Below are 27,421 nucleotides of genomic sequence, written 5' to 3' on the forward strand. Positions count from 1 at the left end.
TTCTCAAAGTTTTTTCAATACAGGAAATTCATATTAGTTTAGCTGTGCTGAATTAGCAATATTCTTCCATGAGAGAATTGTGTATGCTAATCTAATCACCATTATTCATTTATAACAATATTCACACTGGAGGCTACCTGCTATAGCTATTTCTGTTTTAATAATAATAACAGCTAAAATGATACAAAACTTGTTTTATATGCACCCAGAAGCATACAAAATCAGCACCTGATGCAAAAGCGCTAGTCCTAAAAAATTTGTAACAGATGCCTTACCAATATCTACCATTCGAGTCTCGTCATCTGTAATTATGGAGCAAATGCTTCCTCCCAAAGCCCGCTTTCTATTTATTGTTCAGACCCCTCTTGAGATAAAACTGAAGCATAATCAGCTTTGAACTAATTTCTGTTCTCTGTCTTCAGAGGAAAAAATAATTCTACATTCTCCTGTTTCTGTCCTGTTTCTGTCACTTGTGACAAACCTGAAGATGTCCTGCCTGCTAACTCTGCTTGCAAGCATCCAGTGACAAATAGCAGCTGCTCTCAAGTGTGACAAAGAATGTTTGTGTTTTACCAAAATCACAGGTTGAGTTTTGTTGTTAAAACTTTAAGAAAAAAACCCCAAAACTCTCTCCTCTCTTCAATCCTTTTATCTGCTTAAATCTTATGCAAATGACAAAGGTAATTAAGTAAATTACAGATCGTGAAAACTGATGTGTTCATTTACTCAGGGCTGAAAATGAAGGGAATGAATATTCAAAGCAGTGTGATGTACCACTGTGTGAGGGGAAAAGACTTCAGCCAAACTGAATTAACTGTTTATTGGCAGCATCTTTGAACTGGATCTTGCTTTTATGAGTAACAAGGTCACTCGCCAACTACTTATAGAATCATAGAATCATAGAATGGTTTGGGTTGGAAGGGACCTTAAAGATCATCTAGTTCCAACCCCCTGCTATGGGCAGGGACACCTCCCACTAGACCAGGCTGCTCAAAGCCCCATCCAGCCTGGCCTTGAACACTTCCAGGGATGGGGCAGCCACAACTTCCCTGGGCAACCTGTTCCTGTGTCTCACCACCCTCGCAGGAAAGAATTTCTTCCTAATATCTAATGTAAATCTCCCCTCTTTCAGTTTAAAACCATTAACCCTTGTCCTATCACTACACTCCCTGATAAAGGGTCCCTCCCCATCTCTCCTGTAGGCCCCCTTCATGTACTGGAAGGCTGCTCTAAGGTCTCCCCAGAGCCTTCTCTTGTCCAGGCTGAACAACCCCAGCTCTCTCAGCCTGTCTTCATAGTACAGGTGCTCCAGCCCTCTGAGCATCTTTGTGGCCCTCTGCTGGACCCGTTCCAACAGGTCCACTCAATAGGTACTTCTCACTGAACTCAACAATCAGAAAAAACAGTGAACCACCAGCTCCTGCCTTTCACCAGACACTAAATCCTGCACACAGTAGTCCCCTTTCTTCTAAATTCAGAGGATCTGGACAGATTCTGTAGAAATGAATAGCATTTCTTGTGGAAACCCAGTTTCTGCTAAATTGGGTTGTGGTGCGCTTCACTTCTGCCTCCACCCCAGGCATGACACATTCTTAACATATATTTAAAAAAAAAATCCAAAGAAAAAACACAATTCAAAAACACTACAGCTGGTATGCCTTACTGTTTTTTAACCTAATCCTTGCCTCTTGTCACAATACTCAGCATTTTTCTTGGTTTGGGAGATTGCTGTGGCACTGCCTTTGATGGAAGGTTCAATTCACCTGCCTAATCCTACACAAAGAGCACTCGGGAATTATGATGATGGATGTGGTATTCAAAGAGGCAAGGTCAGCTAAGCCACGAGTGAGCTGTACGCTCCTGAAACAGTATGGATCACAAATCGTCTGCAAACAGATCTTTTTCATCCCAGAGGAAGGGTCTCTTGCTTTTTTCTTCTTGTGCTCTGATTTGTGGTTTTGCTTGAGGGAAGAAGTGAAGAGGAGGCTGCTTGAATGATTTCAACTGACTGGTTTCCATGTCTTTAGAGCTGCTTGAAGAAGCTTCTGTGCCATCACCAGAACTCCGCCTGTACATATTATAAACCGCAGATTCTTCAGATGGCAAAGTAGGTGAGATTTGGATGACAATTTGTGTGCATTTCCTATGATTGCATAAACTAGCTGTCCAAATTGCCATGCAAGTCCACAGAGGTACGGTAGATCCACTCTATTCCCTTTTCCATCCCTTTAAAACCCTCTCTGCAAGCATCCTTCTTTGGCATGGTAACAAAATTTTACTTACAGAAATACTTTCAGTGTTTATTTCAGAGTAACCTTAATGGCTTTATTTATGTTCTGACAATTATATCAGGCTCTTCAAAATACTGCTAATGACTCTGATAAGTAGGAAGAAAAATGCATCATTTATTTATGCTCATTTGCTACTTTTAACTTAATTCAAGGTGTCAACTACAGATAAAAACTGTTACCATTAATTTCAGTCCTTTTATATGACATAGTAGATGTCTACAGAGATCTTTATGCTGACGATCTTCTCTGTATCCCATGTTAATTCTAGCTTTTTATTGTTTCCGAATGTCATTCACTTATTACTGTGCATACAATCTCTGAAAATGTGTTGGAAATCCCTTTATTGCTGTAAATTTGGGAATAATCCTTTTATTTTCCATGAGGTGTTATTTGAATAAAATGCCACTAGAAACCTCTATACCCCTGTCGCAAACTGAAAAATAATTTTCTCATTATTCGAAAGTGTTCATCCAAAATTCCATGCTACCAAATACTAATTTCCTAAACAGTTTGTTTTTCTTCCCACCACCATATTTGGTTCACTGTCATTATAATTAATATTCATATTCTTGCCATAATTAGCATTATATTAACATAGCCTCACATCCTCAGTGCTAATGCTCTGACTACCATATTCAGAATAGCTCTTCTCGCCGACAGGTAATTTGTGTTACGCTGCTTTGTTGAAAATTGTTGCACTCAACCGTTTTGCTAGACTACTTCAAGATTATTAAAATTAGGCACTAATCTGTCTTTTCACCCGCTCCATCTAGAATTGTTTGTAAAACCCAGGCTGCTTCGCTTCTTTTGTAGGTTTTTCCTTAGTATAACATTAAAAGCAACAAACCAGTGTCTGCAGCCTGTTCTGCAGTTTCTCCTGCCCTCTGCTGGATGCCACGTTAGAACAGCTCCAGGAATTTGTCGTCTTCATTATTTTGTGCTTGGTCAAGGTGAAGAATTTACCCTCCTCTTTCTGCTTCCCAAGCGAATACTACTACTTATGCCTTCTCTCTCAGGTGGTAATATGTATTTGTGCAAAGGAAAGACAAAAAAAAAATATAGCTAGTCTTTTATTTACCAGGAAAAATAAAACAGGTAAGGCTTTTTAGGTTTCAGCTTTGGCACACTTCTTGCTCATACTTCAGCTTAAACAAGCGCGTGGGCTCTCTGAAATCAGTTTAGATATTGGAGTACCATGAGGTTAAACACAGTATGGTTGCTTTCCACTTAACTAAAGAAGAACTTACACTGGACCGGCTCTCTGGAGGTCATCTGGTCCAAGCCCTGCTTGAAGCAGGTCCAAAAAAGTCGTTGTGCCCACTGGAGTTTTGAGTACCTCCTGGGATGGACACCTCACCACCCCTCTGGTCACCTGTTCCAGTGTCTGACCACCCTTACTTGTGAAAACGTCCTCTGATCATTATCTACAAGCTCTCAATTTGCTCATCACCCTGCCACCCCTTTGCACAGAGCACAAACCTTCCTCACTGCCTTCCTGGCTTGTCTTTTCCTGAAGAGTTGTACATCAATATCACTATACCTACCTATGCAGCACGCCACTCATAGACGCTATCTCCCCACGTATGTGCCAACAAAGTCACAGCTCTGCAACTGTTAACAGGCTTCTAATTTCTCCTCTTTGTTTCCCCTGCAGCATAGATTTGTCTACAGACACTCAAAACGGACCCCGTCACTCTACATTCACAGAGAAGTTCAAGACTCTCCCCATCGTGCTGTCGCTTCCCCGTTGCTCCCTGTGCCTTTACTCCTCTATAGGTTATGACAGACTTTCCTCAGCTTACCCAGTTTCAAGCTGTCCTCACTAGGTCTGAAGCCTGAAGACACTCTTGCCATACTTTGTCAGATGGATCTTGTTCCTGCTTTGAAGTCTTCGCTCCTCCAAAACGATCACACGCGTGCAGAAGCCAAACTCCTGCCTGTGACACCAGCCATGCACCAAGTGTTGATCCACTGAAGGTGGATCACCCACTCCTGTCCAAAGCTTCCCCTCTCACTGGAAGGACTGAGAACATCACTTGTGCCCCCTCCCATGCCATACTGCTAATTACTGCTGGTAAAAGCCCGTTATGCCCTATCCTTGACCAAGCCATGTATGTATACTCCGTCATAAAGAGGCTGGGCTCTAAAAACGGAAAAAAGCTGTAACACTAGTGGCAAATTTCATAAGCATCAGCAAAGACAACAGCACATTAAACATGATCTTAATTTGTGACATGCCTTTGAAGCTATGCCACATGCTGAGAATGCTGACACCATGTAAGTGGCATGTTCTCTGCCCTTATCTGCACTGCTTTTCATACAAAATGAACCGGCAATCTCTCTCAGGTATAGAATCTAAATCAAAAACAAGTAAAAATATATCTAGTCATACCACTGATGTAAATTACCATGGTAGTAAAATTTTAAATGGCAAAAGGGAAAAATTCCCATGTTTTATCTTTAATGTATTTTCAGTTCTCTTGAAAGACTCCTAACTAGAATTCCCAGTGAAATCCCCCGTTTGCTCTCATGTCACACATACACTTGACAATACAAAGTCAAAATTTCTTTCTGTGACTCATTATTGTAGTCAAGCCCAACCAAAAGCATCAGTTCTAATTATGACAGGTATGGTCTTTGCTGCTGATAGGTCTTTTTGCTTATTTGCATTTCTGTTGAAGCCACTGGTGAAGATGCTACATATTTAATTAACTTTCTACAGTTCGCTTTCATACATGCAAACATAATTCCTTCAATCTGGACTACGTCTCTACCTACACAATGTACTAAAACATTATTTGTCTGATGACTTTTCTTCATCATGATCAACTTTACCCTGTAATCTGTATGTTGTTCCTTACTGTGCTGTTATTTCTCTTTAATTTTGCTTATGCTTTGAAGTGTTCAAGGTTGCAAAATAAAATGGTCCTGTCACTAAGCAACTTCCTTCTAAGCTGAGAGGTATATACAGAGACGACAGGATACAGTGAGGACCAGACATCCGATCTCGGTGGATTAGCAAAAGTTTTTACTGCTTTCCTAGGAATTATTTTGGATTTCCCCATGTGAAAGTAGAAACCGATCAAGAATGTTTGTATAGCCCAAGCAATCCCATACGCTGCTCACACTTCAATGGCAAAAGATTCAATATATTCACAAAAGTGAAAAAAAGACGGCAGCTTTGATTTAAGATTAGAAACCTTATGCTATCAGGACATAAATGAAAAATGAAGCGAGCTACTTTCCGTATAGGAAGAAGACGAGATGACACCAGACATGGAAAAACTCTATCAGCGAGGAGGCCAGATGTAACACTGTAACGCCCTGGGGCAAACTAGGGCAACTAAAACAAAGCAGCATTTTCAGGATTTCTAGAAAACTTTAGAATTCAAACCCATACAAACCAGGTGAAAGATTCTTCACAGCCTTCTCAAAAGGAGGCGGCTACTGCAGGATCACAGTCACACAAACATAACCCTCTTTAAAAAGGCCCGGGGTGGAGCTAGGAAATTATAGACCAGTTTGACCTTGGTGGTAGGCAAGATCCTAAAGATATTAATAAGAGATGAGATCACAAGGAACACAGACTGGGCAAAGTGATTAAAGGACATAATCTACTTGGATTTCAAAAAGGTATTTGACATAAAACTGCAAAGTAGATTAATGCACAACGGTAGCAAGCATAACATAGAAGGTGCCATCCTTGAATGAATAATGAGAAGCACAGATACTCCGAGACGATCTGCAACTGCACTCTCACAGGTGGTACGTTAACAAGTCAGATTCCTTTGACATATAAACTGCAGATGTACACACATTAAGGCTTATTTACTGTCCTAGGGCTGCTGGTCTCTTAAAGATATAGTGGACGTACTTTGCTCTCAGTTACACTAGTGAAGTCAGTAGAGTTGCTTAAAGTGTACAAAGGCAGGATAGACTGGAACCTACCCTAGGTCACTTGCCTTTGCTTAGCAGACATGTTTCACATATTATTTTGTTAGAACTAGTTTTTTTGGTTGTTGTTCCTCCCACCTCCGCCCCCAGTATACTGCATCAATTTCTCACTCTAATGTCTCATCGATACAGGTTTGTTTAGTGTCTCATCAATACAGGGCTGTTTGCTAGCAGATTTAGCACAGTGGGTGCTGAAGGCTATACACGTTCTGTATTAGGTACCGCATTTTCCTGTCAAACTAAATTATTTTGATTTGTCAGTCTTACTTTGGATTTACAACAGCGTAGATGAGAGAAGTATTTAGCTCTTCTTCCGCAGCACTGAGTACTTTGCTGGTCACTTTCAGGACCCTGATTCTGTATCCTTTGCATGTTTGTATCAATAGAAATCCAGGGCAAACCAGAGAAAGCTGTTCCACTCGCACAAACAAAAACCTAGCATTGAAAGGATTAAATGCGTACTTTGGGCCACATCGTCTGGAGAGACTTCATCTGAAGACTCAATTGCATCAATTACAGCAAGAGAGAATTTGGCTTATGTAGCTTCTTTACTGCTGATCCCTTGTAATGCCAAAAGGAAGTTCCTACCATTTACAAGCTGACGTATATAAAATGTGAATCCACTGGGACATTGTAAGTCTCCTTTGGAAACCTTGTCAACATCAACAGCTCAGGCTAATATCGGCAACTGCTGCGATAACAGTTCAGAACAGTCATTCCTTTTCCCAAGTGTAAAGTTGAAATGGCAAGATAAAGTTGCTGCTTACACTCGTGTTGTTACTTCAGTTGGTTATATTTATCTCATTACTACTGGAGAGCTTGGCAGTTCACTGAAGCATCGTGATGAACCGAAGTTAATGACAGCAGGGAAGCCAGCTCTGTTCCAGATTTGTCACGTGGATGTGACGCCATGCACCGTGGACTGCGATATCAATGAAGGAATCGGGGTCAGCTGATCGCCACAGATTCAGGCACCAACAACTACCACACAGCCACAACATAAAGTCTCCCTACAGCAAGAGACCATCAGACTGCATACTTCTGGTACTAGAAGAGGCTGCTGGCAGGAAAAGGCCCAGAAGTGTGTATACCAAAGTGGCGACGAATCTCTAAGTTCAGCTGGGTAACTGAGAAGGGAATTTGACTCATATCTGTTGACAGCCATGCGTGTGCAAGTCACAGTGCCTTTCAGGTGTGTTGTGGTGGGAGGCTGGTTTATTTTGGTGGGGGTGATGTTGCACCAAAACATGTTCTGAATTTGTTTCTGGGCTCTACCAGAAGTAACATCAGCACTTGACAGTAAAAAAGCTCTATTAAACTCTCTCTACATCATTGACCTCATACAAACCCAGTCCTCTGATTTAGCAAAGCCACACAACCCAGGTTGGGAAAATGCACGTTTCAGCTATTTACATTTATATTTTGCTAATGGTGCTCCCCTTTTGTTGGATCTCTATCATCTGAGAATTTCACACAGCCCTTTCCAAAAGGAAGAGAAAGCCAAAGAAACTATGTACTGATCCTGCTTCTTGTCCATGCCACAAATTTCTTGTAAAACTTATCAGAGGCAGCCTTAGGGCTTATAGTCCATGATCCCTTTCTTGCAGATGATATGCACTATAAAAAATAACCTTATCTTTTATTTTTAATTATGTCTCCAGTCTCTCTCTTTGTCAGAATAGTCATAAGCTGTTATAAAGCAAAAGAAGGGAATCTAGTTGCCAAGAGACTCTTGGAAATGACAAATAAACAAGACCCAATCTTTCCTCCTACAAACAGCTAAAATCTCCAAGAGAGAGGTCTCTCTCACAACATATTGGAGATTCGTATTTCAGTCTCTTTCTTTTCACTGGAAGCCTGGCTAATTTCTTGGTTACTGTTCCTCTCAGTCCTCCTCAACACCTCCTCGGCTGACACTTCCAAGTTTTTGGTCATTCAGATATGGTAGATTAGAAAGAACATGGAAAGAAACACATGTGTGTAGGAAGTAATGTGACAAACGAACTTAGAAAAGATGTAGTTATGATAGTTAAGAAGGATCCAATTACTAATGGAAGAGAAAACCAAATTCACAGATTTCCTGAAGCAGAAAGAAAATAACCACTGGACAAAGAAACGGCACAACTTTATCTACCATGATCTATCCTAAGACAGAAAAATTGAGTAAAGCCAGGAAGAATAATAAGGTTTACTGAAATGGTCTGAGTGTCAAAGGCATGGGGAATCATCTCACATACCAGGAGCTGGCACAGAGTATAAGACATTTTTGGAGAGTCATGGCTGAAACAAATTTGTTTTCCCATGCATGAATGGCCTTCTCTCCTCTTGTGGGCAACACAGGTCACCTCAACAAGTTATCAAAAATACAACCCAAAGTGATTTTTGACCCCATTACAAAAGCATTTTACATCAGTGCCAAGCTCTGCTGAGTTTTATTTCTTCTTACACGGACTCGGAATTTTATACAGTTATGACTTTAAACCCTTGAGCTTTGTGGCCTGGAGCAAGCAAACCCAATCAAGCCCAGAATTCAGACAGCACAGAGACAGCATGAAATTACTTTTGCCCACCTTATTCTCTGCTGGAGCCTCTTGCCAGGCTAAATACAGAATATGGCCCATCGTTCCACATGACTTGAACTAGAATTGTTAAAACCAAGCTGATGTTTACTTAGGATATATGTTCTTACTATGAATATTTCTCTTAAAGCATTAAGACAGCAACAACGTAAATATGTTAACACATGAACTACTTTTTGTCTGTTTACCTTACAATTTTATCAGAAAACGGGTGCTAATCTCTAAATAGCTTATTTACAAAACTTTTTTTTTCAGGAAAATTATCAAAATGCATTTTTTTCATGTAATGCTTACACGCATATTAGAATACAGTGGCTACAGAATTACTTAGAAGTCAATTCCGCTGAGCAAAACCTGCACTCTGTTTTAGATTCATGTGGCACCCCGGCAATAAAACTACCACGGCTCACTAGGGGAAGCGAGAGGCAAGTTTTTTTCAGACAACATACAGAAGCCCGTGATGGTGAAAACTGAACTGTCAATATTCTGTGCTTTCTGTAAAGCCGTGGAAAAAGACGCACATGGCTAACAGATCCCTCTGTCTCCAGGGGTGCTTGCTTCCTTTTGCTAGGAAGTAATGACCATGGAATTGCTCCCTTTTGGTATGCCATCTATAAATTGAGGGCTGTGTTGCTGTGCTGGAGGTTTAGCCCTAAGGACAGTGTGTTTTCTGAGTCCTACAAGGGATTTCAATGAGCAAAGGATTCTCAAATAAAGCTGTGAATCTGCCTCAATCTGTCTGCTTAGCCTTGTGACTAATTGAGCATCTCACAAAATGAAGGCAACTGAGGGAAGGCGGTACCAACTAGGCATGCAAATTAAATCGTTACAAAGATATGTGTTGAACAACTTTAGATAAAATAAATCACATTACTATGAAAAATTATAGGCTGTACAATTACACAGACTAAAGATGCTTCTAATTATCCAGTGTTAATTACCTACTTAAAATACATTGGGGAGGATGAACGAATAGGGTATCTGTTAGGAACTTGGTTTCTGCTCTTTATTGTGCAGGTTGCAATCACAGTATACGAGCTAAATTGTTTTAAATGAATGCCTGGAGAACAAAACAAAGGTGTTTTGTATCTTGGAGAGCAAATCAATATATAGAGAGAGTCTCAATATAACTATAGTTTAACTGTACTGGCAAAATCACATATAAGAAAAAATTTAAACTGCCTCACAACTTCTCGGCCAAATTCAGGACTTGGCGACATGTATTACGAATGTTCTGGTGTCACTGAAGATGCAGAGATGTAACTGAGGAAGGTACTTTTCACATTATTTAAAGAAAAAAAACATCCCATGTAGTTATTTTTGCCAGTGCTAAATGGATATGAAATGCTACTACTTCAGCCCAGAGTGTCCCCTACGCACACTTTGTCCCCGCTCTTGACCATTACAAATTATGAGATGTGGTGCAATGTAGTAACCGCTCACATGCAATCGTATGACAGGGTAGGGACACTTCCACAGCTGGTAGACATCAACATTAATAAACCATTACATTTATCTGAGAAATAGTTGCAGAACAGACAGAATTGGGATCTAACAAAACTTGACGAGATGCTAAGGCCTTGCAGAAATCAGCAAGAACCGTGGAGGAACAACAGTTTGCACAGGAGCAGGGATTTCTATACCATGGCAGTAGTGTAACATAGAAAACATAAAGATGCGAAAGATGAAGACACAATTCAGGCAAAACTGAAGAGTTTGGAGAAAGTTATTTATATAAAAAGAAGATATTGGACTGGAACTACCATTTCAATTTTAATTATAAAAGTCACCTTGTAAACAATTACCTAAACTGAGCTGACAAGCTGTCATTTCAGTTAGGACTCCAGGTTATCGTACTGCATGCATCATGGCAAAAGGACAGTGATCTAAACAGACCTAATTATAGACTTTTCCCATTCGTAGGCTACATGGAATTGAACTTCAAACAATTTAGCCTCTGGCAACCTTAACCTGGAAATAAACTGCAGTTTTGGTCTATCTTTAATGAGTATATTCCTCTTTTAATATATTCTGGGTGGTAACTTGGACTTGGGGGTATTAGCGTACCATGGTAAAATCTAGGTAAGATTCTCAGCTTACACAGACAACTAAGAGGACTGAAATGGAAATATAAATTGACAGTACGGGTTTCTGATGTCTGGGGATCCTGTCATTATCAACTAAAAACCACGCAGCAATGAAAATTTGCACATTGTCATAACTTACGGAAGAGAAAGCCCAGAAAAAATAATAATTTACCTATAGGAAGACATATATGCACGTTTAGTTCTCTTTCAACTAAGTATATCTTCGTCTTGATTCTCTTCTCAGATATTTAGGAGGATGGGGCCAGGCTCTTTTCAGTGGTGCCCGGCGACAGCACAAGAGGTAACGGGCACAAACTGGAACATAGGAAGTTCCACCTAAACATGAGCAGGAACTTCTTCACTGTGAGGGTGGCAGAGCACTGGAACAGGCTGCCCAGAGAGGTGGTGGAGTCTCCATCGCTGGAGACATACAAAGCCCACCTGGATGCGTTCCTGTGCAACCTGCTCTAGGTGACCCTGCTCTGGCAGGGGGGTGGGACTAGGTGATCTCCAGAGGTCCCTTCCAACCCCTGCCATTCTGTGATTCAGGGTCTGAGACAACTCAGGGGGAAATCTTCCAGCTATGTTAGGTTTAAGTGTGCTCCTTAAAAATCTAAATATAAAACCAGCTGTGATGAGTTTAAGAGTTCATTTCCGTACACTATGTATTTTTTTTCTAGAGTTGAAAAAATAAAAATAATCAATGCTGGTCCCATTTGATTACTGTTCTAAAATCTGCCTCATCCTTCAACAAACCCAAACCAAACAACAAATCACACAGCTTTTGCAAGTCCTTGCAAGCTTATTGACTTCAGTAACATTTTTGTCTGGGTGATGCTGCGGGGCTGACAGAATTCAATAGCACAAACTTGCTCCTGGACCTATACCAGCTCCCTTCTATGTACACCTTGGCAGACACATCTTCTGGCTCAAACACTGCACTGAGATAGGAAATAGAAGCAGTGAAAATCAGCCTCAGCCTCCCCTATGCTGATGGGTCGCAGAAGATTTATGGCGTTGCTAAGAAAGGCGCGGGGCCAGGAGCCCTGCAAACCCTCCGCTCCGGGGATACGAGCGGAGTTTTGTCTACGCTTTGAAGCTGGCTGCCTTCCCATGCAAACGATGCAGAAGGATTAGCTTCTGTGCCAAAGTAAGCGCAAATAATTTTGCCTTGACTTGAATGTTAACAAGTAGCAGACCCTCCGTATGTGAGATTTGAAAGGTAATTTTAAAAAGCAGCTATTTCTTTAAGCTTCATGCGGCGTTCTAATTACTGTAGAACTGAATGGTTTTCACTTGAAACCAGACACAAGATAGCCTGATAACTTCAGGTGACAGTTTTGGAGTGAGGTCCCTATTTCCAAGGATGAATAACATAATTCCAGCTATTATGTTGCTGAAAGTATTTTCAAAGGCATACGTAGACTCTGAAAGAAAACATTTTCTTGGGGACAATGTAGACAAAAAAAGTAACTTTTCATACCTGCAGACAGGCACAGCCTTCCCACACCATCAGCCACTGTCTAATGTGAAAAATGTAACCCATGTCAAGAACGTGCTCTGGTGGTTTATTGCAATAAAGGATTGTGTGTCTCCCTTGTGGCAATGTAAATTAAAAACACACAGCTATCTGTGTTTGGAAATTAGTAGATACCTCATTTGACATATAACTGAAAGAGGGAGTGAAGAAAACGATTGTAAGGAGAGGCTGAAAAAAAATAATGATTAAAAGGTTATTTAAAAGGTATTAGTTCCCTGAAGTATGTCTCTCTGATACTCAGAATTAATCTTTTTTTTTTCTTTTTGTTTTTTTCCTCCCTGAGAACTTTGCCTAGGTTTTCTGATGGCCTGCACCCACGCTAATTTTGCCTGGTCACGCAACTCTGGAGAATTGCTACAATTCTCTTTGTTTGCTCTTATTCCTGCGGTACCTGATAGAAGGTTAATCAGAACCTGCTTCTGTGCTCTGCTAACCTGTGTAGAGAAAAATATACAACGCTGGACTGTGACAGCCTTGAATAGCACAGAACAAACGTATCTAAGCTATGCATTTTAGAATAGTCGTGCAAGTCTATAAAATGTAAGCCTTCATACAAATCCAGCAGCAGTTTAGTTCTTCCTTGTCTTCAGAGAATATGCTTCTTTTCATTAAGGAGAAAAATGGTGGACTAAGTTGAGGAGTGTTTAGTTTTAGAGAGCGGAAGGGGTTGAATCTTTATTATGAGTGTCTCAGTGAAACACTTTCCCATAGACCATTTGGAATTTCCTAAAAATGGCCTTACTCAACATTCGTCTAATTCCACCTAGTGACAGCAGTGTTTATTTCCAAGTTTCATATGCTTTATATTAGGTCCTGTAACTAGCTTTTCCCAAACAACCAGTGATCTGCGCATGGAAACAGGATCATAGATACTTGATGTTGTGTGGCTTGATTCATTAATTGCTTTTAGGTTGTTACCAAGGTATATGTAGCAGCTAGCAAAAGGACCTCAGCAGAGAGACAGATGTAAGGAGAAGTGAAGATGTTTTTTTTTGCGTCAGCTGTCTTCACGTTTCACTTCAGTTGGGGTAAACTGCATTGGATGTGTTGGAAGCACCTGCTACTATTGACCGTCAGGTGGAAAAGCAGGGACAATGCTTTTCAGGTAGCTAGAGATGAGAAGTCCCACTTGGAAACTAATGCAACTCAGCAAGCAAGTTTGCAACCAACTCAAACAGCACATATGACCTGGTACGACTTTGACAAAATGAAGTTACATGCCCCCAGCTCTACAGGAGACACATTTGCAAGTGACTCTGCAAAATCTCGTTGTTGCATACAATAGTCCGCAGTGCCAAGGCTGCAGAAGGACACAGTACTACAAGCACAGAGGTCATATTGTGTGCAGTCCTTGAGAACCACCAACACTGTCTCGTGCTCTACTCTGACCTTAGATTATCATTAGACCTTTACAATATTCACAGATGTCACAGGCTGCTGGCTGTTTAGTGCTTTACTGATTATTGTCTTGAGGTGGGAGATCACAACAGGGAATGCAGTCACAGATATCTTCAGTTAAGCGTTAGCTTCTCAAGAATTGAGGGAACTGTTTCAATGAAGCATTGCAGCACAAGCCAGGATTTAAAAAACATGTTAGCTCAACTCTCCTGAACTACCAGTGTTCTTCAAGAACCCCACTCTTCCTCTACAAGTGGTGCTGATGACTTACAGAACTACTCTGGCTGTAAGGTATGCAAGTACTAGCAAAATAATCATAAACTGGAAATCAATGATCAAGACATTTTTAACTATTTAATTATGGGGGTTTACCTTAAAGCTTCCTTTTCAAGGTCCAAGAAGTTATATGCTTTGTCCAGTTACCTGAGGCAAAATCCTCCGTTATTACCTAGCAACACATGAAGGTCATAAATTACCTTTATCTCTGACTACTAACCCATAGTACTACGTACTATGACGACACTGCAGCCTCTGTGCAGTGTCTCCACAACAGAGTTGGTTGTAGTCTACTTGTGCATGCTCACATTAACTTCTATCTAGCTAGAAACAGCAACAGGAGTAATACAGACTCAGCAGCGCATGCTTCTTCATTGGCTCTACAAACCTGCAGAAACCCCTGTATATATACATATATATACGTGAAGTTTGTGAAACCTCAATAAAACCTATAGTGCTATGTTTTTATGACTGTTAAATTGCATGCTACTAGATTAAACTTGGCTCGGTTATGCCCCATCATTTACTGCACAAAGACACTCAGTACTAGCTCAACAGACTGAATGCTAACAGTGTTTTCTGCGCATCCTACGTCCTACTAAAGCAGTCCTACTGCTGCCCCTAAATATTTTGGTAGGGTTGAAACTAAACATTCCATATCAGGCTGTAAAATACAATTAAAACAATCACAGAATGAGATATATTGTATTCTAGTTAATGAGTAGGAAACGCCACAAACCTCATGTATTTGGTTTTTATTTGTATCCTGCAGCACAGATGCAACTTTCTGTAGTACTACAGAGCATGGTTTGAAAACTGTTTTCTATTATACTTGTGTATCTTTTCAGGAATATAACAACAGATATCAAAAGGAAATATTTTCATCGCAGTCAAAACACACTGTTCCTCCCCTCTGGAACAAAACACACAGCTCTAACACCCTTTATGTCTCTCTTGCCTGACAGATATGAGTAGGAAAGCAAGAGAGAAGGAATGTAAGAAATATTTGATCCTACGACAGTAGCGCTTCCTATATGTTGCACAGAACTCTTAGTCATTCCCATAAGGATGGGTATTTCCTTTCTACAGATCGGGTTTTTCTGACCCAATCATTCTGACTGCTCTTACTAGCAACTATATCTGATGCGATGTGGTAATCTGCTATCTGCCCATACTCCTGTTCACAGGACAAACTGTCACCGAGCAATGACTGGGCCGCTGACAGTGCGTGATGATGAGTTCAGACAAGCAGTCAGTACAATTCAAAAGTACTATCTCCCTTTCAAATGCCACATGTCAGTGAAAAATATGGGCACTGGAAATACCACCCTGATGGCAAAAAGGTTACTCTCATCTTGAATGGACTGCAAACCATCAAATCACCCTAAGTTAGGAAGAGCACATGCGATCTTCTGTTATGATAATTTACAAATGTATCTCTTTTATTCCTGAGAATTTCAAAATCCTTTTCCAGCAATTTTACAAATCACATACTTACCAATCTAGGTATATCTATACAACACATGTAGGTCATAAATGGTAAAATGGACTTACACCACAGTCATTGTGCCCACTGCGGAAGTATAGCCACACCTAAGATAAAAAAGAACAGCTAATTTTATAGACTACAGTAGCCTCACACAATAGTACTGGCACAGAAGGAGCAAATTACATCATTCATTTAAATTCCTGCTACCACAGGGAAACTAGGTATTCAGAAACTGGAACTGACCAGAGCACCAAAGTTAATTGCAATGAAAAATTCCCCCAAAGGAATCAATTATATATATCATCCAAAAGATAAATACGGTCTTCATGTCATTTTAGGAAAAAAAAATAATCACAAATCCTCTTTGACTTGTATTATTAAAGCATTTGAACCCTAACAACAAAAATGCATGCATGCAAGCATGTCTTTTGACTTCTCTCATACTACATATCCCTTTCAACCACTCAGAAAACACCTATGACACAACACTTGCTTTATATGTTATCACTGATTCAATTCATCAGCCTTTCAGCACCAAGTAGCTCTAGTGACAATAACTATGCCAGGACTGCAGCAGTTAAGAAGACTCTGCAAAGGAACACCTGAAACTTCTCGTAAGTTTTTAAATGTGCTTATGGAGTACCCGTATTTCTGTAGAATCTAGTTCTTCCAAGTCACAGAATAGAAATCTGTAAAGCAGCAGATTTAATTGTGGAAATTGCAAAGAGAAAAACAGGGACTGCTCCATAGCTTTTCTTTGAGGAGAGTGAACGCCAATTAAAAGGTGCACGCTGACACTAGCTCTACTGCTCTCCCCAGTATCTGTTGTATTCTGTGTCAAAAGACCATTCCTCAAACAGCAGCAGAGCTCTGTCCTCGCTTGCTAGACTCACTCACAGAACCCAAGAATACAAAGGCATGCCTTGAAAACTTCCTGGTCTATATACTGATGTGATCGTGGTGTTATATGTCTCATGTGGAGAACACCAGACACAGAAAAAACAATACTGAGGGATAATGCCTTCTCTGCCTTCTCATTTACTGGACACATATATGCACATTTATACATACACCAACAGGTTCCCCAAACTCTGTCAATTCCCTTCAGAGGGTGTAACAAGGGACAGTTGCTTAGATCTGCACTTTGTAAGGTAGAAAAGATTCCACCTTAAGACAAAGTAATAACATTTTTTGACCGCTCTTATGAATCTTTCCCATTTTCTCAAAGGTTTATTCGGACATCTCAATTTTGGTATTGCTGTGTTTACTCCTAAGTTCCAAGATAGCTTCATTTTTAACTCAGCTTCTTGATCCATGCTCCCCATTAAAACAATAAACATTTTATACTGTTCTCTCAAGAGTTACATGGCTGACACAAATTTGAAATGGAAAAATAACCAGGGTACCTGGTAGAGTCAAAACAACTTTGCTGCAAAAGGAAAAGTACAAAGGGTGATGCATAGGTCCAAAAAGTTTTGACTATATTTGGAATCTAGTAGATGAATCGTGCACTACAAACTGGTTTTAGGGCATAGAATTCACCTTAAGATGAGGAAAGACCGAGGACACATTCATTGAAATGTAATGTAATACAGAGAGGGGAGGTGGTCTTACAAACCAACGATACAGGATTTATTAAAGAACCGCTAGACAGTTTGAGGAGTTTAAACTGACACACCAGGACTAAAATTTCCTATTCAATTCTGTAGGCAGAATTAAAATTGTTATAGAAAGGATATCCTTCACTGTGAGCTCTGGTTCTACAGGCTTTCACACAAATAACTCTGCTTAGACCCTTAACTCTGCAGTTTCTTGTACACAAGTAAACTAGCAGAGGAGCCAGCAGGATCTGGTGCTAACTCAAGGTATTACCACAGGCCTATAGATTACTCTGCCTAGACTTCATCCCAAGATAGTATCCTTTCATATGTAAAGTGATACGAAAAAATGGTACCTCCTGACTTTAGACAGGCATTCTTGACATTATTTTTATAGTGATGTTAGTTACTTCAAGTACACAAAGACCAAAAAATGTTACTTCTTTTTGTAACTAAAACTATGACAAATTGGGTCATACGGTATTCTACTTTATGCATCATCAAATAAACCCATTAGGCGTATTCCAGTGACAAAATACACATTACTGACCACTGTGTAATAGGAAGAAAGAACTCAGTTTGACATTGTAGATTCAAGACTCAGTTTACAGTGCTTACATTGAAAAATTACTCTTTTGATTTGTAAATAGAACTAACTCAGTATAGGAACTACTCAGACAGAAAACATATGGAATGCTAGAGGGCCGTTTTATCAAGATACTTTTCTGGCTGCGATTCTTAGGCACAAACATACAGAAAATTGCTTTCTTCCAAAATAGGAAAATGTGTCTCTTAGATTGCTGTTCATAAAGAGGAAAGGGGAGCAGAAATAACTACATTTTTGTTCTGCTTGAAAATGAATGTAGCATAGAATTTAAATCACAACCTGAAATCTTTCAAAGATGCGTAGTAATAACTGCCATAAGCATTAATTTTTTAAAAAAACTCACAAAAACCCAAGGGCATTTTCATCTAGAAGTTATTACAGAACTGGATTTAACAATGAATTCCATTCCACTTTGAGTTACTGCCTGAGCAGCAAGTACTGAGGTCTAGTTTTCAAACTTTTCATTGCATATACTGCATTTTTTAAAATAAAGAAAAAAATGGTGATGTATTTCAGAGCCCTGTCTGATACTCTGGTTCTCACACAGCTGTCTAAGAACTGCCCTGATTACTCAGTGCCAGCTCTCCTTGTTTCCAGCTGCTAAATCCCATTAGAAGCAGCTAAAAATACATTAAATACTTTCCTAATATTACTTTTCCATATAATCAATTGTTGTAGTTGTCACATGGATAAGAGGAGGCAGAAGAATTGGATCAGCAGTAAAGTGAACTCCTTTCAGAGATGTGTTCAGCAAAGTTAAAACATATACAATCTTTGATTTCTGCGGTAGTCAGGCACCTAATATCCATAAGGATTTTTTTCCTAAACTCTTGAGCGGAGCTCTGGCTCTGCTATGATTAATTGTGAAGTTTCCAGACTGATTAATTTGCCAGTAGCACAATCCTACTCTCAAATCTATGACTAGCTAAGGGCAGATGAAAAATGCAAAGCCTCTGCAATTTCTGTTGGAACACTCCTGCTTTGAAAGTGGGATGGGTGCAGACAAATCAGGCAATTGCTAGCTGATAGTCCTCCATTACAGTCCATTGCAGAGGACTGCAGAGGAGAAACATCATTTCCAAACAAAAATAAAGGACTGGTTCCTGCTGAACAGAAATGGAGCCATTGACCTCACTTACATGATGCTGTGCTGGCTAGCTAAGATACCCTGGAGTACAACGAGTTTACAGACAGGCGGTGAGAAACCGCAGAGGAAAGGTTTGACTCGGATGTTGATTTGAAAGATCTGTAAGCAACAAATGACAGGATGAATTAAGACCGTAGGCTGGACAACACAAAAAATGCTGAACAAGCCAGGGACAGTACTTGAAATCCAGGGCACAGAGACTCTCATGTGCATAACAATCAACAGCTACACAAAGGGCTGTTTCTCACGTTTTAAGAAAGTGAGACTAGATAGAACTACTGGAACTATTCACTGGGTCCAAAAGCATGCATTTGTATTTGGAAATTATGGAATTTTGCTGAGGAATGTGCACTACAGCATCTTGATATTAATTCCAACCACAGGATAAGCATCAGTCTCTCTTAGGTAACAGTATTGTTGCACCGAGATCCTGTTTACTTCTGGTTTTGCATCTTGCCTCTCCAGAAATGCTAGTCAGGCTTGGCTTGTTTCCGATGTAGGGATTAAAATACAGGAATTCCTTAATTAACTTCACGCAATCTCTGACACAGAAGCCAAGGCCTCCACATGCGGAAGATGACGTGGAGAGTCAGTAATCACAATACGAGACACATGCCCCCTCCTTTCACCCCTTCACCCAGATCTTTACCAGAGAGAGACAGAAGGCACTCTGCATCTGCTCCGATTAATTTCTTTGCAATGGTGTTTCCGTGGCTCTGATGAACAGCACTAAGAGGAAGAAAAAAAGATCTAAGACAGATGCTAGCTAAACAAAGAATAATATTTGAACACAAAAAGAAATGAGAAACGCAAATCATGGTCTTTATCATTTGGGAGGAGATGCTCTAGACCAGTTTACACAGGCACACTCGCAGAAGATAATCTCAAACTAATGGCCCAATCTGTGGACGAAAACTCGACATACACCGACTAAACCATCTGCAAGGCTGTGCCCCAACAGGAAGATTTCAGCCTCCGTTGACGTCAACAAAAAGTCAATCTGTATCGTCACAATTGCCTGTAGTTTGTCCTGCAAGCAGAGGGACACAAAAACATTACTCAGAACGGCACAGGATGATGAGAGCTTAGGGCAGGAGCACAGCACATGGGCGTTTTTATGCTAATAGGTATCCCCCTACATAAATTGAGAACCGTGCCGTAGACTTTGTGTCTGCACACCTCATTGTTGCTGTCAATAGTCGAGAAAATAAGGCCCCAAAATTTCAATAACCGTGCTCAGAGAGAGGTTTCTGTCAAGGGGTAAGCTCTTACATAGTGATGCCACCTCCCACCCACTCACTCTGCCTCCCAGGCCCCGGCTGCCCGCTTGCCCCAACCAGGCCCCGCCAGCACCGCGGGGCTGCGCAGCTCCACGGCGGCACGGCCGCGACTCGCCCGGGGGCTGCCACGGGCACATCACCCTTCCTTCCTCTCCTCCCCTTCCCTCCCCTCCCCTCCGTTTGTGCGCCATACACGGCCCGGCTGCCCCCTCACGAACCCCTACCCCCGGCGGGCCGGGCCGGGCGGCCTCCAACCAGCCGAAACCGGCTCTGAGAAACCTTCACTTAAACGAGCTGAGGAAACACCCGCGGTAGGAAGGCGGAGGAAGCAGGAATACGAGGGGATCCTACGGCCAACAGCCGCCCACCGCCTTCCCCCGGCGGCCGCTGATTACCGCGCGCGTTCAAACCCCCGCCCCCCTCCCCTGCACGCCCCGCCGCCAAGTCTCGCGAGGGCGGGGTCAGCCGGCGGCGGCGCGCGGGCCCGCGCCATGCCGGAGCCTGGTCGGCGCAGGCCGGGCCCCTCCCCCAGCCGCCGCCGCCGCCGCGCGCCCGGCGGCCTCAGCGCCCCGCACTGAGCGTGCGGCGCAGCCCGCCGATCCCGGAAGCGCTTCCCGGCCGCGCTCCGCGCTCCCTTCCCCCTCTTCCTTCCCCCCCCCTCCCCCCTTCCCCCCTTCTTCCTCCTCTCGCCGAGACCCGGTGCCGCCCGGAGAACGTCCCCTGCCCCCCCCACCCCCCCTTTCCCGCTCCGCGCGCCCGCACCGGGGGGGGGGGCACGCGCCTTCCTCCCCTCCCCTTACCGGCCGGCTCGCGCCTAGGAGGAGCGGGGGGGCCCGCGCGGGGCGCCCCGCAAGGCCCCCCCTCCCCCCCCCCCTTCGCCGCCTCCAGCGATCGCTGTCCCGGAGGCCCGGGGCAGAGGCGAGGGGCCGGGCGGGCGGGCGGGCATGCCGCCGCCGGAGCCGAGCCCCCAACGCAGCACGGTGAGGGGGGAACAGGCCCTGGGGCCGGGGGGTGGTGTTGGGGAGGGGGGGGAGTGAAGGCTGAAATTGGGGGCGGGAAGGGGCTGCCGGCTGCCGGGGGCGCCGTGTCGGGGAGGGAGGGAGGCTCGGGGCGGGTGACACCTCCCTGCTCCCCCACGGCCCCGTTCCGTCCGGCGGTGGGGTGACCCCTACCCCCCCGCCCTCCGCCTGGCCAAAGGGTTGGGAGCGGGGCTGGAGGTGGTGCCCTCCCGTCGGCGGGCCGGAGGGCGACGGTGCCCTGGGGGAGGGAGAGGGCCTCGGGGGGGGGTGTGTGTGTGATCCGCGGGGTGCGTGGGGGTGTGCGGGGTGTGGTGATGGGAGGGTGCTGGTGTTGATCCTGGCTCTTGTTTTGCTGCCGCCCTCCCACGCACCGACCCGGGGAAACTTTGGGCTTTGTTTTTGGAGTCCTTTGGAGAAGGTGGCAGGTTGGCTGCCCGGAGGTCCTGTGCAGGTGTCCACTTGGCAGGGGCTGTGGTGTCTGCTGGGCTGCAGATGCTGTTATTGCTGTGTAAAAAAAAAACAAAAAAAAAAACCCAAATAAATTCACAGGTAAAAGAGCTGCTACTGCCTCCTTGACATGTTGGCTGCAGTATGCTGCTGGTGCTGCTGTGGTTTGGTTCTGGAGATAGAAGGCCCCCAAAGGTAGCAAGGCCTTAGTTATGCTCTGTCCAGAGTCTTGTCTTTAGGTCAGATTTGAGATGTTATTGCTTTTTTGTACTGGCTGTTGGGAAGAATAGCTTGGGTTTTCTTTTGGTTTGTTTTTTAATCTAGGTGGATATGGTGGAAGGATGCTACTCTTATTTATGACTTGATACTGTTCCAGTGTTAGTGTTTGACTGTGTGGTTGGTGTGTTTTCCCCTCATTCAAGCATGACTTGTAGTGTAATGTTGGCTGTTCTTTCCCTCCTTTAGCAAGGAGAAAACAAGGAGAGGAAAGGTAGTTGCTTAGATGCTTTGAGAGTAACTATACTTTGGATTTTGGTAGGGATTTCCTGTCACCAAAAAAGTGGAATGGTCCAGGTATGCCACACTAGAAGGTAATGGAAAAACTTAAAGCAAGACACCATAATCAGGTAGATATGCCCAAAACTGCCTTTGAAGGTTTTGGTGGTAACTAATTTGAAGATGCTCTTACTACTCTATTAATATCTTTATAGTTAATGAATACAGTATTAGTTAAATAAATTAGCTAAAAGGATAGCTATTTGTAATGTTTTTATAATTGCTTTTATAATAACTACATGTCAAAATTTTTCAGCTTGGTGTTATGTGGTAGCTTTCCTTTTCCCCTCTTCTTCCATTCTAAATAGATATTGAGAGTGGATAGGCCAACCTGTCCTGTTGATGTATTGATAGGCGTCTGTTATTTTTAGTGTTGGTGTTCACTGTTACAAAATTGAGTAGTAATTATTTATAGGCTTACGTTCTGTAACAGGTCCACTTGACCAGCTCTGATTTCAAAGGGCTTAGTATAAAAGAACTCTTAAAACTTACAGGTAAAGCCTGCGTGGTCAAAGGTCAGTGTCTGTTCTGATAACTTTTAATTTTGTTTTCCAGGTCTGTGAGAAGAGAATAATTTCTTCTGCCCCTTTTCAATTATATTTTCAGTTAACATATTTCATGTAAAAAGAAGAAATGTTAAATTCATTTCCTCTTAGTAGTGAGAGAGGAACAGGATTCTTAAAAATAAAGTATTTCACAACATTTGTTAAAGCCTGCCCTTTGTCCTGTGTTGTGAATGCTGTCAGTTAATAGCAGCACTCTGAAGAATGCTATAACAGCCCATATTAATGTATATATAGACTGTCTCAGTTCATACATAAAATTACTAATGTATCAAATTTTACACGCATTAGTAAGGGATAATAAAATCAGCATTTAAGTCTGCCTTTAGTCTTAAATATTTTTCAAGTACAGTGAGTTGGATAAGTGTGATGGATGGTTATTATAAACCTTTACTTTTATGATGTGTTTTTATCTGGCTTGCATCATAACCTTTACTATAAGTCATTGCAGATAAATATAAAGAGGGTATTGTGAGATCTGTGTCCATTCTTTCTTGTTGTTTCCTGGATGTCATCAAGGCTCCTTTCTCCTTCCATTAGTCGTCATCTTGAGGAATACAAGATAAGCTGAATAGGTGTTGTGAAAATGTGTTGTCTTTTCCACCTAGCTTTGGTCTGTGCTGATGTCTGTCCGCTGAGTTGCAGAGAAGTAATTCTAAGCAGTAGTCCTAATGGTAAAGGATTCCATTGAAGTTGTCCAAGACAATACATTAATATATTTCTTCAGGTTATCTGGTAATAACGTGTTTCTTTCTGTCCCCTCCCAAAAATTATGCAGTGCCTAAATTAAGTTAAGTTTTTGGTTGCACTGGTCTGTAGATGATTTCTCCTGACTTGAAACCGGCAATGATTCATTTCGTATGTATTTTTAAATAGCATAAGTAGCTTCAAAGTATGACCTGCAAAAGTACTCTTGGTTAGGGTCAGAGATACATGTTTTTTTATGTACTGCAGTACACAATAAACACGAAACTGAAGAAGGTGTTTTATTGAGCTTTTTTCTAAGCTACATCATCAAGTGGGATGGTAATTCAAATTTTTACTTCTGCAGCTACAATGTTCTAGCAAAATCACTAACAATACAAGCAAAAGCCTTCAATTTACTTCTTTAACACCCAAGATATTTTAGTGATGATCCAAACATTGAGTAAATGATCAAATCTAGTAAATTTTAGGTAATGTCAAGTCTATTATGTATGCTTAGTCATCCAACTCAACTGTGATACAACACATTTTGCTCTAGGAGTGTCTGTGTGATGCTCTTCTTCCTAGTGCTGTGAGCTGAAGTAGGTGCAGTGCCTGGTGTTTATGTACCTGTGTGGGTGCACATAAATGTAAGTAAAGGTATTTTCAGTGAAAAAGTTATCTTTGTTATATGGTGCACTTAAAAGGCAGGCATCAAATGGAGAGTGAAACTAAGAGAGAGTTTATACAAAGCCTCAAACATTTTCATAAGCACCTTTTGGACTACTTTTGACTGCAAGTGTTTTAAGTTACAAGGTAGAAATATTTGTGACCTGTCCCTGTTACTGTCTTTCCTCAAACAGAAAAATAAAGCTAAACTGGAAATTGGTGGTGCTGCGTAGTGCAGTCAACTGATATTAGGATATTATTTTCAAATCCCTGCCAAACATTTCTGGTATTATTTGACTTTTTATTTTGCAAGCTGAAGCTATACTTTAGTTATCTATATAATGTCAATTTTCTTTAGACTGTTATTTTTGTATGGGCACCATAGACTAAAATATTGTCTGAAGGGTGATATTACCTGTCTTGTTCTTGTGAAAGACCAGGAATCATTTTGTTGAGATTGAATGTGTGGTGATCTCATGGTACTAATTCGAATGCGTGAAACGTTATTTCTAAATGGAAAGATGAGGGTTTTGAAATACTTGTTTAGACTCCTGTATGCAAACATTGAAGGTGTTGGTTGAAAACATTTCTAGAATAGGTTCTTATATTCTGCCAGACTTTAAAGAATTAGTCAAAGTTGTTGTTTGAAAGGCTTTCAAATTGTGGATATGCTAGTTTTGCTATGCAAACTTGTCTCTCCAGCTTCAGACAAATGATGTAAGTCCTACCTGATAGTGTAGATGGTTCAGTGGTACCGAGTATCCATTCTGAGTATCTCTTATTCTGTATTAGGTGGATAGTTGGTCAGTGACTGTATTGTGTCAGTCAGTGCTTAAAAGGTGGCACTGTGGTATTAATATACAAGAGACTTATGTGCGCAACTACCAGAAAAAGTATCACTGAAGCCTTTTTATTGACATGAGAAGCTGAAATACATCTAGCAAAATTCAGTATGTAATAAGAAGATAAGACAAAGTTACAATGTTGCTAATAAAACATACAGATAAAGATCGGCAGTGAGTTTTTAATGTTTTGTTTTTTCTTTTTCTCTTTTTGAAGATTACTTATACTAGATAGATCACGCTCTGTGTCTCAGTTTGTCAGAGTGGAACTAGCATTTCAGTATTCTTACACCCCATTGATTACTACATTGAATGCTTTTCCCTCTTCAAGTACTGTTTCGTAATAGCCAGCATAGCACTACAGTATAAAAGTGAAAAATGTCATCTCTGTTAAGGTTATATACAGCTTTGTGTTCTTAAGAAGCATTAGGTCTTGAATTCCAGGTGGGCTTTATTTTATTCAGGGTTTGAATTTAAAGTAGTGGTATTTTAAAAGCCTCTTCAATGTGTTACCAGGTTTTGTGCTAGCCTACCTCTATTGTAAGGAAAATTCTCCTTTTGCTCCTTTCTGGGGCTTGTATAAAGCAGGATGGCTTTGTAAGCAAACAGTAAAGCTACAGAATAGAGATAAAGGTCGTTCTTCTATAGTAGTGTTCAGTAACCTGACAGTCACAGTTTAAGTATAGATGTTTTCCTACCAGCCGGTGGGCTTGCTGGTGGATAATTAAGAATGTTTTCTTAAAAACACCTTTCAGCAGAATATGTCCAATCAGTCATGTTCCAGATGCAATACACTTTAATGAAATACTTGCTTTCAAATGAAATTGTATATCGATTGAAGTGTATATTAATTTGAAAAGTGGATCAATTTCTGTAAAATTATGGTTAATCTAGGATTACTTTTAGAAAAACATTCTCATACTGTCAGTATTTGTCTTGGATGTTGTGGCAGACAAAAAGTTGGATGCTTTTCTAAAATGTATTCAGTGTTGACTGTTTCTTATCAGATTTGGTAACAAGTTCCACAACAGTGCTAGTATTTTAATGTTGTTGCAGCTTTAAGCTTTCGTTTTTCCCTTCCTTGGTTATGTTTTAAGTTAATTTGTACTGAAGTCTCATCTGTTTGAACAATTCGTACTGGTTTACAATGTCACGACTTACCGAAAATAGCTGGCAAAAGGCTTGTTTTGTTCTATGTATGTCATAGCATTTGTCACATTGGTATAAATCGTCAGGTATAATTCTTTTTATTCTCTGGGGAGTTTGTATAGTTTGACTTAACTGAAGCTGTAGACACTTATTGCTAGCACTTGAAAGAGTCATGGATTGGTTTTCTTTGTTTTTTTGGCATTGGGCATGGGATCAATAATAGTTCAGAGCAAGTAGAGGGGGTTGTTGGTTTGTTGTTGTTTTTTGATTTTTTTTTTTTTTTTTATCTGTATGTTGTGCTAGTTATGAAAGGAATGTAAAATTTGCCTAGGTCCTTTGTGGAGCATTGCTGTTGAATTTATCTGCCTTTCTTTCCTGAAATTCTTAAGATTATCTTGATTGAATAGTAATTCTCACTGTAATCCTTCTATGTCAGATGAGAAATGAAATGTCCAGGTATGACAAAGTGTTAATTTGGTTCAGTTTCTCTTCGTTGCTTCATATTTGCTGAAAAAAATGTTAATAGCATAAATTTGTACTAGTAAGCACTTCTACATCAAATATTGTCTTTCTTCCCACTGCTGACTTGAAGGTGGTAAAAACTTTTTATTATTTTGAGGGTAATTCTACTGAAATGCCTAATGAAATAGGTCCTTTCCTGGTACAATCAAGTTTTAGCTTCTAGGTGATCTGACAGTGTACAGATGTGACTTTAGTAATTTTGGAATTGCTGAGTAAGTGTTGTAACTGAAGTTGGAACATTTATATGAAATCATGTTTAAAAAGACACACTTTTTTTTAGTGCTTTTGTAGATTAGCATGGGTTTTGCAACTCATTAGTAAGTTTCAAATGGTGTAACAGTTATTTTAGTCTGGGTCTCTGCTTCATTTCCTGCTGTTAGGAAAGCATTGTGAAAATGTGGTTATAGAAGTTTGCTTGCTGTTCCTTCTTCATGAGCATCAGTGTTTTATAAAGGTATTTCAAAACAGATCTCACTGTTGGTCTGCAAATACTTCATGTGTTGTGATCTTATGAGCTTTTTGAATAATTGTTCAGGATGATGTATGCAGTTTTGTACTTTCTCTTGCTTCTATACTGAAGATGTTAGCCTTTAGTGTGTACCACATTCAGTAGCAGGTAGTCACAGTGAGGTGAGTCCCGGTTCACATCCGGCTTCCTTCTGCGTTGGTTTGAGCTTATTATCATTTTTTGTAACAAACATATTCTTTTACTATGGTTATCTTTA

At 41.1% G+C, this 27,421-nt stretch overlaps 1 protein-coding gene across 3 annotated transcripts in view; it reads left to right on the plus strand.

The window, feature by feature from the left end:
* The first annotated feature begins 21,085 nt into the window (after nt 1–21,085).
* The window catches only part of TAB3 (TGF-beta activated kinase 1 (MAP3K7) binding protein 3), a 49,452-nt gene continuing 43,116 nt past the window's right edge, over nt 21,086–27,421 (plus strand). For all 3 annotated transcript variants that reach the window (XM_074604231.1, XM_074604240.1, XM_074604250.1), the window contains exon 1: nt 21,086–21,226. The gene's annotated coding sequence lies outside the window, so the exon portion shown is untranslated. The remainder of the gene's footprint in view (nt 21,227–27,421) is intronic.

This window comes from Larus michahellis, chromosome 1 (genome assembly GCF_964199755.1).
Source record: "Larus michahellis chromosome 1, bLarMic1.1, whole genome shotgun sequence".
In the NCBI taxonomy this organism is placed as follows: domain Eukaryota; kingdom Metazoa; phylum Chordata; class Aves; order Charadriiformes; family Laridae; genus Larus; species Larus michahellis.